Source organism: Cebus imitator, unplaced genomic scaffold (assembly GCF_001604975.1).
Source record: "Cebus imitator isolate Cc_AM_T3 unplaced genomic scaffold, Cebus_imitator-1.0 Scaffold558, whole genome shotgun sequence".
NCBI classification, from domain to species: domain Eukaryota; kingdom Metazoa; phylum Chordata; class Mammalia; order Primates; family Cebidae; genus Cebus; species Cebus imitator.
This window is the reverse complement of record NW_016107873.1, coordinates 710,408-721,508: the sequence shown is the minus strand read 5'-3', so window position 1 is coordinate 721,508 and position 11,101 is coordinate 710,408. Positions and strand designations below refer to the sequence as shown.

Here is an 11,101-nt window from a genome sequence, read left to right as displayed (position 1 = left end):
CGGCTCACCGCACCCTCCGCCTCCTGGGTTCAGGCAATTCTCCTGCCTCAGCCTCCTGAGTCGCTGGGATTACAGGCATGCACCACCATGCCCAGCTATTTTTTGTATTTTTAGTAGAGACGAGGTTTCACCATGTTGACCAGGATGGTCTCGATCTCTTGACCTCGTGATCCACCCACCTCGGCCTCCCACAGTGCTGGGATTACAGGCTTGAGCCACCGCGCCCGGCCGAAAATTCTAGGTTATTAACTCTACTGCTTCTGGAGCTATTTCTGAGATTTTTCAGAACCTACTTTTATAGGCCTAATTCCTATCAGGAATACTAATGCAGATAGTATTATGGGGAAGTGTAGGTTTTATAGAAAAAAAGTACATGTCTAATTCAAAACTCAACTTTGTATGTATAGGAGACCTGCTGGTTGTTGGCACAGCCTGATATGAGCACATACAAAATGTCTGGCATTCCCCTCCCCCCTTCCCCTACACACACTGGTTATTTTGGGGAAGTGCCCCTTCTCTGTGTGATTTGGGAGAAAGTGATAGGAATCAAGTTGTCCTCTGGCAGCCTCCTGGAGAGATGGCTGTGAACTCTTGCTGCTGAAGCCTCTAGTGCCACCCTAATTTCTGGCCTACTACTGAATGCTCAGCTGTTCGGCACCTCCTTTAAACGACCCAGCATCTTCCCTTTCGTTGTTGGAAATCAGCATTGGTCTCTACTGCTTGTAACTTACGAATTGGGATATACTATATATTATATTTTTAAATGGTTGTTTGGAAAATGTGCTCATTTATAAAAAAAAGTTGCGATGTCTTTTTTTTAAAGTTTGCTGAATTAAATCAAGCATATTGTCAAGTATGTTCTTTGCTTTTCATTCCTTATTGGTCTGTTATGTGGTAGGCTAAGAGCTGAGGATACTTGCATAATGAATTGAGTGTCCCAAATGAGTTGGCAGACCACAACACAGGGTCCTCTAAAACGTTCCTTATTAAATCAAACATACATTGCCTGTGAACTCAAGCGTTGGTATATGACTGCTTACATGCCATCCATCTCCTCTCAGAACTGGAGAAGGCTCTGATGCTTTCTGCTGCAGTCTTTATGGAACCCTTTTGAACAGGTTTTTTTCACTTGCTTTAATCTCAATAGTTACTGTCTGAAGAGGGTGTAGTGTTGCTTACACTTCCTGGTTTTATACCTAATCCTGATTTGCCACAGAAACTCTGAGCCCATTGGGTTTCCCTTATAAGGTCCACATGGTGGAACTAATTTCACCACACCCTGGACTAGCTAGAGAGACCTCTGTTTCTGAGCCCAGTCAGAACTAAACACATTTGGATTAACCCATAAATGAATTTGAGCAAGGCACACGGAATTTAAATAGGCCTACTGTATTAGTTCATTCTCATGCTGCTAATAAAGACATATCTAAAACTGGGTAATTTATAAAGGAAAGAGGTTTAATAGACTCACAGTTCCACATGGCTGGGGAGGCCTCACAATCACGGCAGAAGATGAAGGCAGTGCAAAGCAACGTCTTACATAGGGGCAGGCGAAAAAGCCTGTTGTAGGGGAACTCCCCTTGATGAAGCCATCAGATCTCGTGAGACTTATTCACTACCACAAGAACACTGTGGGGGAAACCACCCCCATGATTCCATTATCACCACCTGGTCTCGTCCTTGACACGTGGGGATTATTGCAATTCAACGTGAGATTTGAATGGGACACAAATCAAAATCATATCAGAAAGAATAACTAAAGAGCCTTGACAGAGATAGGATAATTAATGGGATGGCACTGTATTAGGGAAAAAGGTGACAGCCAAAGGGTATCACCCACCAAACACTGAGAGTTCTCTGTAGTTATAGGAGAAACAAAGTATACAATTTTCTTCATGATGAAGGGGAAATCCCAGTGTGTACCAGACACTGGACCTCTATAAAACTTGGCTGCAGGCCAAGTGCTTTCATGGGCTTTATTGTTCACCCTCTGGCATGACACATCTCACCAGGCATCCAGAAAAACGTGACTCCATTCTCCAGGTTTTATCAGAATATCGCCTGGAGATGTACAGCATGCTGCCCTGTACAGTGGTAAGCTGATCAAAGGTCTGATATCGAGACTGATATTCTGACATAGGAAGTTAATGTAACATTGGAAAAAGACAATCTACGTTGCTGCTTACTGAGATAGTCAATGCTTCAAGTGCTCTTTACTTACTGGAATAAAGGAAAAACAAAGCATTGACCAAATCAACAGCCAGCTACTTTCTGTCTGATTTGCTCCAAGAAAAATAACTTGTCTAACAGCAGCTGCAGTTGGAATTACCATCTAATTGTTTCTGAATATGTGCAGTCATTCTTTTTTTTTTTTTTTTTTTTTTTAAGATAATAGATTGCTCACTCTCTCTGTTGCCCTGGTTGGAGTGTGGAATGCAGTGGCCCAATTTCAGCTCAGAGCAACCTCCCCCTCCAGGATTCAAGTGATTCTCGTGCCTCAGCCTTCCCAGTCGCTAAGATTACAGGCATATACCACTACGCCTGGCTAATTTTTGTATTTTTAGAAGAGATGGGGTTTCACTATGTTGGCCAGGCTGGTCTCAAATCCTGGCCGCAAATGATCCACCCATCTCAGTCTCCCAAAGTGCTGGGATTACAGGCGTGAGCCATTGAACCTGGCCTGTCCAGTCATTCTTAGAGACCCTTCTCTCTCCTCCTACATGTGCCAAAGATCATGCTAAACCAAGACATGGTAAGAACCACACTCCTGCTGCTTTTAAAGCTTTTGATGGTGGGGCTCATCTCTGCAAATCTCTTCATACTTCCTGATGAAATCACCCTCTTTCTATGGATCAGGGATCCAATATTGCCAAAGAGGAAGAAGAAATAAATTCTAACTCTTCACTGGAAAAATAACTGGAGGATGGGTTTATTCCTGTAGCATATACTTTGTTCCATAGACCACAATGCTTTCAGAGACCCCAGAAATTTGTATTTGTTCACAGCTGTTCCCAGATGACCTCCAAAAGGTCTAATAGTTTCCTTTCTGCAGTGCATTGTTACCTTAGCAAATGGAAACCTCAAAGGAAGATTTTGGAAACACATTTATGATATTATTACAGAGTTCTTCATCTTTAGGGGTCTTTCACTCATATCTGTGACAATTTGGTGACACTGTATTTTGGTGGCTCCAGTCAGGCTTTTCTGCTATTGTTATATATATCAAGTAGGACCTATGTGGACTGCTAGTGTATTTGGTCCTAGGCCAGGCTGGCATTCAGCTGGTATGTACTGGCATGGCTCTATCAGTTTTATACAATGGTATCAGTTTTTCTCGGTCAGTACCTATGCTGCCTCTTTAATTTTTGAACAGCATTTCCGGCCAGGAGGCCACATGTTATCCACAACCAAGATTTCTGTGGGCCGAACTCTTGATTACACTGGACCTGCTCCCATTATCATCACTGTTTTCACCTTGTCTCCAGTTGTTAATTGCTCCTAAATGCTAAAGCCTGTACCAACCCCCAAGAGTCTGATGTCTCCATTGAAATCGGGAACCCCTTTTAACCACAGCATTTTCCACAAGCCTTCCTAGCTTAAAGAGAAGCATCATTAAAATGCTTTTCATGGATGCTCGTACCCCCCTCACCAGTGGTATTTTTCTCAAGGCCTTAGTGAAAGGAAAGTGACTGACAGGTCCTCCAAGGAGACTTAGGGGATCAATAGATTAGGATATTCAGATTGCACACGAAAACTCCACTCCGGTATTCCCATCTTTGTAAATCTTTGAATGCCTTTATTTTACTCAAGGAATGTTTAGATTCTCAATTTCATTTAATGTGGGCCATTATTATGTTTCACTCAACTAACTGAACGAGTAGAATCACCCCCAGCTGCTCAAGGCAGCAAGCATAATCCAGGATCTGTGACAGGTGTACCCGATTAATCATTTCTGCACAATCCAAAATTACGGTTTTCCTTGTCAGAGAAATGCTCTGAGAATACCACACATTTTTCTTTGGTTTTGTGCCAGTATATTTGAGCCAAATCTAGAATTTTTTTGGCATAAGTCTCCTCCTGGATTTGCCTTTTAAATTCCAGCCACCACAACCTCTCTCCATGCTGAAATCTGATTTGGGGTGTATAGAAATAACAGTAATAATGGAGGAGGAGCATAAGGCAAATTGGTTTCCCTTTACAAGGTAATTATTACCTCAAGTGAGGTCATTACAGGATATTCTAGCAAGGCAGTAAGAACCTCTTTAGAAAGGAAGAACAACTGCTTGGATTAGTGAAGGAGAACATGGCAACTATCCCAAGTTTCCTGGGTCTGAGGAGGTTCCTGGGACACAGGACTTTCAGTTCTGAAACCTGGACTATTGTTCTCCCTAGTGTAGAATATTATGAGTTCTCCAAATCCCCTTCCCCATTCCAAATCAAGGTCCTACTGTTCCTTGGTCTTGGTTTTACCCAAGAGGCCTAGTGAGGATGGCAATTTAACTCATGGTACTAAAATAATTTGGCAACCAGCAAGATTAAGTATGACCTTGGTTTTCAATTGTTACAGCCTTATAGCTAGAAAGAGAGAAAAGATTTTGTTAACAAAAACATGGGGCTTTTTCTGGTTTTTAGATTGAGAATTCAGTCTAAAATTTTTGAGCTGAGGATTTCAGATTCAAGCCTAAATTATCTTTCTTTATATATCCATCTCTGCTAGCAGCAATCATACCACCTCACAGTCCTGGAATTCCTTGTCCTGTACATTGTTTTATGGCAGCAGCCATCTGATCCACCTAAACCTTCCCTTCCTTAGATAATACATCTCATAAATGTTTTACCCGATAGTCGTGTTTATGAGGTCCCAAATGTATTTTGCTACATTGATTTTCATTAACTGTATATTTTTACCATTCATATCTAGGTCTCTCATCCGTCTGGAGTCTACCTATTCATACAGTAAAGTATGGTTCTAGTTTTAATTTTCTCCATGTCATAGGCCAGTTTTTCCAGTCCTTTTACCAAGCAGTCTGTTCTTTATCTATTGATTTTTGTGCTACCTGGTGCTACTATATTAGTCCATTTTCACACACTAATAAAGACATATCTGAGACTGGGTAATTTGTAAAGGAAAGAGGTTTAATTGACTCACAGTTCAGCGTGGCTGGGGAGGCCTCAGGAAACTTATTATCCTGCTGGAGGAGGAAGCAAATGCATTCTTCTTCACATGGCAGCAGCAAGGAGAAGTGCAGAGCGAAGTAGGGGAAAAACTCCTTATAAAAGCATCAGATCTCATGAGACCTCACTTGCTGTCATGAGAAGGGTAGGGAGGTAACTGCTCCCATGATTCAGTTACCTCCCACCTGTCCTTTCCACACCATGTGAGAATTATGGGAACTATAATTTAAGATGAAATTTGGGTGGGGACCCAGCCAAACTGTATCTCATATTCCTGTGGGTTTCCTGTCTATTTGATTTAATTTCTGAAGGAGATTTTCCCTATGTATAGAATGCTAAGTTTTATTCTTTTGACATATTAAAAATGTCTTTCTATTATCTATCACATTTTTCTGCTGAGAAGTTGGCTGTCATTGTTGTACTTCTGAAGGCATTGTACATCTGTTTCATTTGGCTGCTTTTAGGACGTTTATTTTTGGTTTTCAGGAATTTGATTATGATATCCCTAGTTATGGCTTTCTTTGTATTGATGCTACTTGGGGCTTGCTAGCTCTGACTCTATCAGTTGACACTTTTCATTAATTTGAGAAAATTTTTTTCCATAATCTCTTCAAATATTTGTACTCCAGTATGTTTTCTTTCCTTACAGCACCCATAGCACATATATTCGACCACTTCATTTTAGCCAACATCTTTCTTTTTCCTTTTTAAAAAAATCTCTCTTTAAGCTTCCATCTGGAAATGTTCTGTTTATGTAAGACAAAAACGACAGGATTATCTCAATAGATGCAGAAAAGACTTTCCATAAAACTCAACATACCTTCACACCATCAACACTATGAAGAAACTGCATCAACTAATGGGCAAAACAACCAGCTAGCATCAAAATGGCAGGATCAAATTCACACATAACAATATTAACCTTAAATGAAAATGAGCTAAATGCCCCAATCAAAAGACACAGATGGACAAATTGGATAAAAAGTCAAGACCCATGAGCGTGCTGTATTCAGGAAACCCATCTAACGTGCAAAGACACACATAGACTCAAAATAAAGGGATGGAGGAAGATTTACCAAGCAAATGAAGAGCAAAAAAAAGCAGGGGTTGCAATCCTAGTCTCTGATAAAACAGACTTTAAACAAAGATCAAAAGAGACAAAGAAGGTTATTATATAGTGGTAAAGGGATTAATGCAACAAGAAGAGCTAACTTTCCTAAATATGTATGCATCCAATATAGGAGCACCCAGATACATAAAGCAAGTTCTTAATGATCTACAAAGAGAATTAGACTCCCACACAATAATAGTAGGAGACTTTAACACTCCACTGTCAATGCTAGACAGATCAACGAGACAGAAAATTAACAAGGATATCCAGGACTTGAACTCAGATCTGGACTAAGCAGACCTAATAGACATCTACAGAACTCTCCACCCCAAAACCATAGAATATACATTATTCTCAGCACCACATTGCACTTATTCTAAAATTGACCACATAATTGGAAGTAAATCACTCCTCAACAAATGCAAAAGAATGGAAATCATAACAGACAGTCTCTCAGACAACAGTGCAATCAAATTAGAACTCAGGATTAAGAAACTCACTCAAAACCGCACAACTACATGGAAACTAAACAACCTGCTCCTGAATGACTACTGGATAAATAATGAAATGAAGGTAGAAATAAAGATGTTCTTCCAAACCAATGAGAATGAAGACGTAATGTATCAGAATCTCTGGGACACATTTAAAGCAGTGTCCAGAGGGAAAGTTATAGCACTAAATGCCCACCAGAGAAGTGAGAAAAGATATAAAATCAACACTAATATCACGATTAAAAGAACTAGAGGAGCAGGATTAAACAAACTCAGAAGCCAGCAGAAAGCAAGAAATAACTAAGATCAAAGCAGAACTGAAGGAGACAGACACACAAAAACCCATTCAAAAAATCAATAAATCCAGAAGCTGGTTTTTTTGAAAAGATCAACAAAATAGATAGACCACTATCCAGACTAATAAAAAAGAAAAGAGAGAAGATTCAAATAGATGAAATAAAAAATGATAAAGGGGGTATCACCACCGATCACACAGAAATACAAACTACCATCAGAGATTACTACAAACACCTCTATGCAAATAAACCAGTAAATCTAGAAGAAATGGATAAATTCCTGGAGACTTATACCCTCCCAAGACTAAACCAGGAAGAAGTTGAATTCCTGAATACATCAATAACAAGGTCTGAAGTTGAGGCAGCAATAAATAGCCTACCACCAAAAAAAGTCCAAGACCCAACAGGTTCACAGCTGAATTCTACCACAGGTACAAAGAGGAGCTGGTACCATTCCTTCTGAAACTATTCCAAACAATACAAAAAGATGGAATCCTCCCTAACTCATTTTATGAGACCAACATCATCCTGATACCAAAACCTGGCAGAGATGCAACTAAAAAAGAAGATTTCAGGCCAATATCCCTGATGAACATTGATGCAAAAATCTTCAATAAAATACTGGCAAAACGAATCCAACAGCACATCAAAAAGCTTATCCATCACAATTAAGTTGGCTTCATCCCAGGATTTCAAGGCTGGTTCAACATCTGCAAATCTATAAACATAATTGATCACATAAACAAAACCAAAGACAAAAACCACATGATTATCTCAATAGATGCAGAGAAGGGCTTTGACAAATTCAACAGCCCTTTATGCTAAAAACTCAATAAACTAGGTATCAATGGATTGTATCTCAAAATAATAAGAGCTATTTATGACAAACGCACAGCCAATATCATACTGAATGGGCAAAAACTGGAAGAATTCCCTTTGAAAACTGGCACTAGACAAGGGTGCCCTCTCTCACCACTCCTATTCAACATAGTATTGGAAGTTCTGGCTAGGGCTATCAGGCAAGAGAAAGAAATGGAGTATTTGAATAGGAAGAGAGGACGTCAAATGGTACCCATTCACAGATGACAGGACCGTATATTTAGAAAACCCCATTGTCTCAGCCCAAAATCTCCTTAAGCTGATAAGCAACATCAGCAAAGTCTCAGGATACAAAATCAATGTGCAAAAATCACAAACATTCCTATATACCAATAATAGACAAACAGAGAGCCAAATCATGAAGAGCCAAATTGTGAACTCCCATTCACAATTGCTACAAAGAGAATAAAATACCTAGGAATACAACTAGCAAGGAATGTAAAGGATCTCTTCAGGGAGAACTACAAACCACTGCTCAAGGAAATAAGAGAGGACACAACATACGGGAAAACATTGAATGCTCATGGTTAGGAAGAATCAATATCATGAAAATGGCTGTGCTGCCCAAAGTAATTTATAGATTCAGTGCTATCCCCATCAAGCTACCAATGACTTTCTTCACAGAATTGGAAAAAAAACTATCTTAAACTTCATATGGAACTAAAAAAGACCCCGCATAGCCAAGACAATCCTAAGCAAAAAGAACAAAGCTGGAGGCATCACACTACCTGACTTCAAACTATATTACAAGGTTACTGTAATCAAAACAGCATGGTACTGGTACCAAAACAGAGATACAACCAATGGAACAGATCAGAGGCCTCAGAAGTAACGCCACACCCCTACAACCATCTGATCTTTGACAACCTGACAAAAACAAGCCATGGAGAAAGGATTCCCTATTTAATAAATGGTGTTGGGAAAACTGGCTAGCCATGTGCAGAAAGCTGAAACTGGACCCATTCCTTACACCTTATACAAAAATTAACTCTAGATGGATTAAAGATTTAAACATTAGGCCTAACACCATAAAAACTCTAGAAGAAAACCTAGGCAGTACCATTCAGGACATAGGCATGGGCAAGGACTTCATAACTAAAACACCAAAAGCAATAGCAACAAAAGCCAAAATAGACAAATGGGATCTAATTAAGCTTAAGAGCTTCTGCACAGCAAAATAAACTATCAATAGAGTGAACTGACAACCAACAGGATGGTCAAAACTTTTTGGAAGCTACCCATCTGTCAAAGGGCTAATATCCAGAATCTATGGAGAAGAAAATTTACAAGAAAAAAACAGCCCCATCAAAAAGTGAGTGAAGGATATGAACAGACTTTTCAAAAGAAGACATTTATGCAGCCAACAAACATGAAAAAATGCTCATCATCACTGGTCATTAGAGAAATGTATACCAAAACCACATTAAGATAACTCTCATGCCAGTTAGAATGGTGATCATTAAAAAATCTGGAGACTACAGATGCTGGAGAAGATGTGGAGAAACAGGAACACTTTTAAACTGTTGGAGTGTAAATTAGTTCAACCATTGTGGAAGACAGTGTGGCGATTCCTCAAAGATCTAGAAATAGAAATACCATTTGACCTAACAATCCCATTACTGGGTATATAACCAAAGGATGACAAATCAATTCTATTATAAATACACATGCACACGTATGTTTATTGTGAGACTGTTCACAATAGGAAAGACTTGGAACCAACTCAAATGCCAATCAGTGATGGACTGGATAAGGAAAATGTGGCACATATATACCATGGAATACTATACAGCCACAAAAAGGATGAGTTCATGTCCTTTGCAGGGACATGGATGAATCTGGAAATCATCATTCTCAGCAAACTGACACAAGAACAGAAAACCAAACACCACATGTTCTTACTCACAAGTGGGTATTGAACAATGAGAACACAGGGACACAGGAAGGGAAACATCACACACTGGGGCCTGGGGGGTGGGGGGCTAGGGAAGGGATAGCAGGGAGTGGGGGGACTGGGGAGGGATATCTTTAGGAGAAATACCTAATGTAGATGATGGGGTTATGGATGCAGCAAACCACCACCATGGCACATGTATACCTATGTAACAAACCTGCACTATCTGCACATGTACCCCGGAACTTAAAGTATAATAACAACAACAACAAATCACAAAAGAACACAAAAACTCTCTGTAAACTGGATATTGAAGGAACATGACTCAAAATAATAAGAGCCCTCTATGACAAACCCACAGCTAACATCATACTGAATGGGCAAAAGCTGGAAGCATTCCCCTTGAAAACTAGCACAAGACAAGGATGTTCTCCCTAATCACTCCTATTCAACATAGTATTGGAAGTCCTGGCCAGAGCAATCAGGCGTGATAATAAATGAAGGGCATTCAAATAGGAAGAGAGGAAGTCAAACTATCCCTGCTTGCAGATGACATGATTCTATAACTAGAGAATCACATAGTCTTGGCCCAGAAGCTCCTACAGCTGATAAGCAACTTCATCCGTTTCATGATGCAAAATCAATGTAAAAAATCACTAGCATTCCTATGCATCAACAACAGCCAAGCCGAGAACCAAATCAGGAATGCAATCCCATTCATAACTGCCATAAAAATACAATACCTAGTAATACAGCCAACCAGAGAAGTGAAAGATCTCTACAGAGAGAACTACAAAATACTACACAAAGCAATCAGATAAGACAAAAACAAATGGAAACACATCCCATGTTCATAAATAGGAAGAATCAATATCATTAAAATGGCCATACTGTCCAAAGCAATTTACAGTTTCAATAATATTCTGATCAAACTACCAATGATAATGACCGACCTTCCTTCCTTCCTTCCTTCCTTCCTTCCTTCCTTCCTTCCTCACTCTGTCTGTCACTCAGGCTGGACTGCAATGGTATGATCTCAGCTCACTGCAACCTCCGCCTCCCAGGTTCAAGTGATTCTCCTGCCTTAGCCTCCTGAGTAGCTGGGATTATAGCTGCCTGCCACCATGCCCAGCTAATTTTAATTTTTTTAGTAGAGACAAGGTTTCACCATGTTGTCCAGGCTGGTCTGGAACTCCTGACCTCAGGTGATCCACCCACCTCAGCCTCCCAAAGTGCTGGGATTATAGGCATGAGC

At 40.0% G+C, this 11,101-nt stretch overlaps 1 protein-coding gene across 1 annotated transcript in view; it reads left to right on the top strand.

Annotated features, from left to right (window-relative positions):
* The window catches only part of RWDD2A (RWD domain containing 2A), a 5,762-nt gene extending 4,906 nt beyond the window's left edge, over positions 1–856 (top strand). The window contains exon 4 of the mRNA XM_017515767.2: positions 242–856. The gene's annotated coding sequence lies outside the window, so the exon portion shown is untranslated. The remainder of the gene's footprint in view (positions 1–241) is intronic.
* Positions 857–11,101: the final 10,245 nt, after the last annotated feature.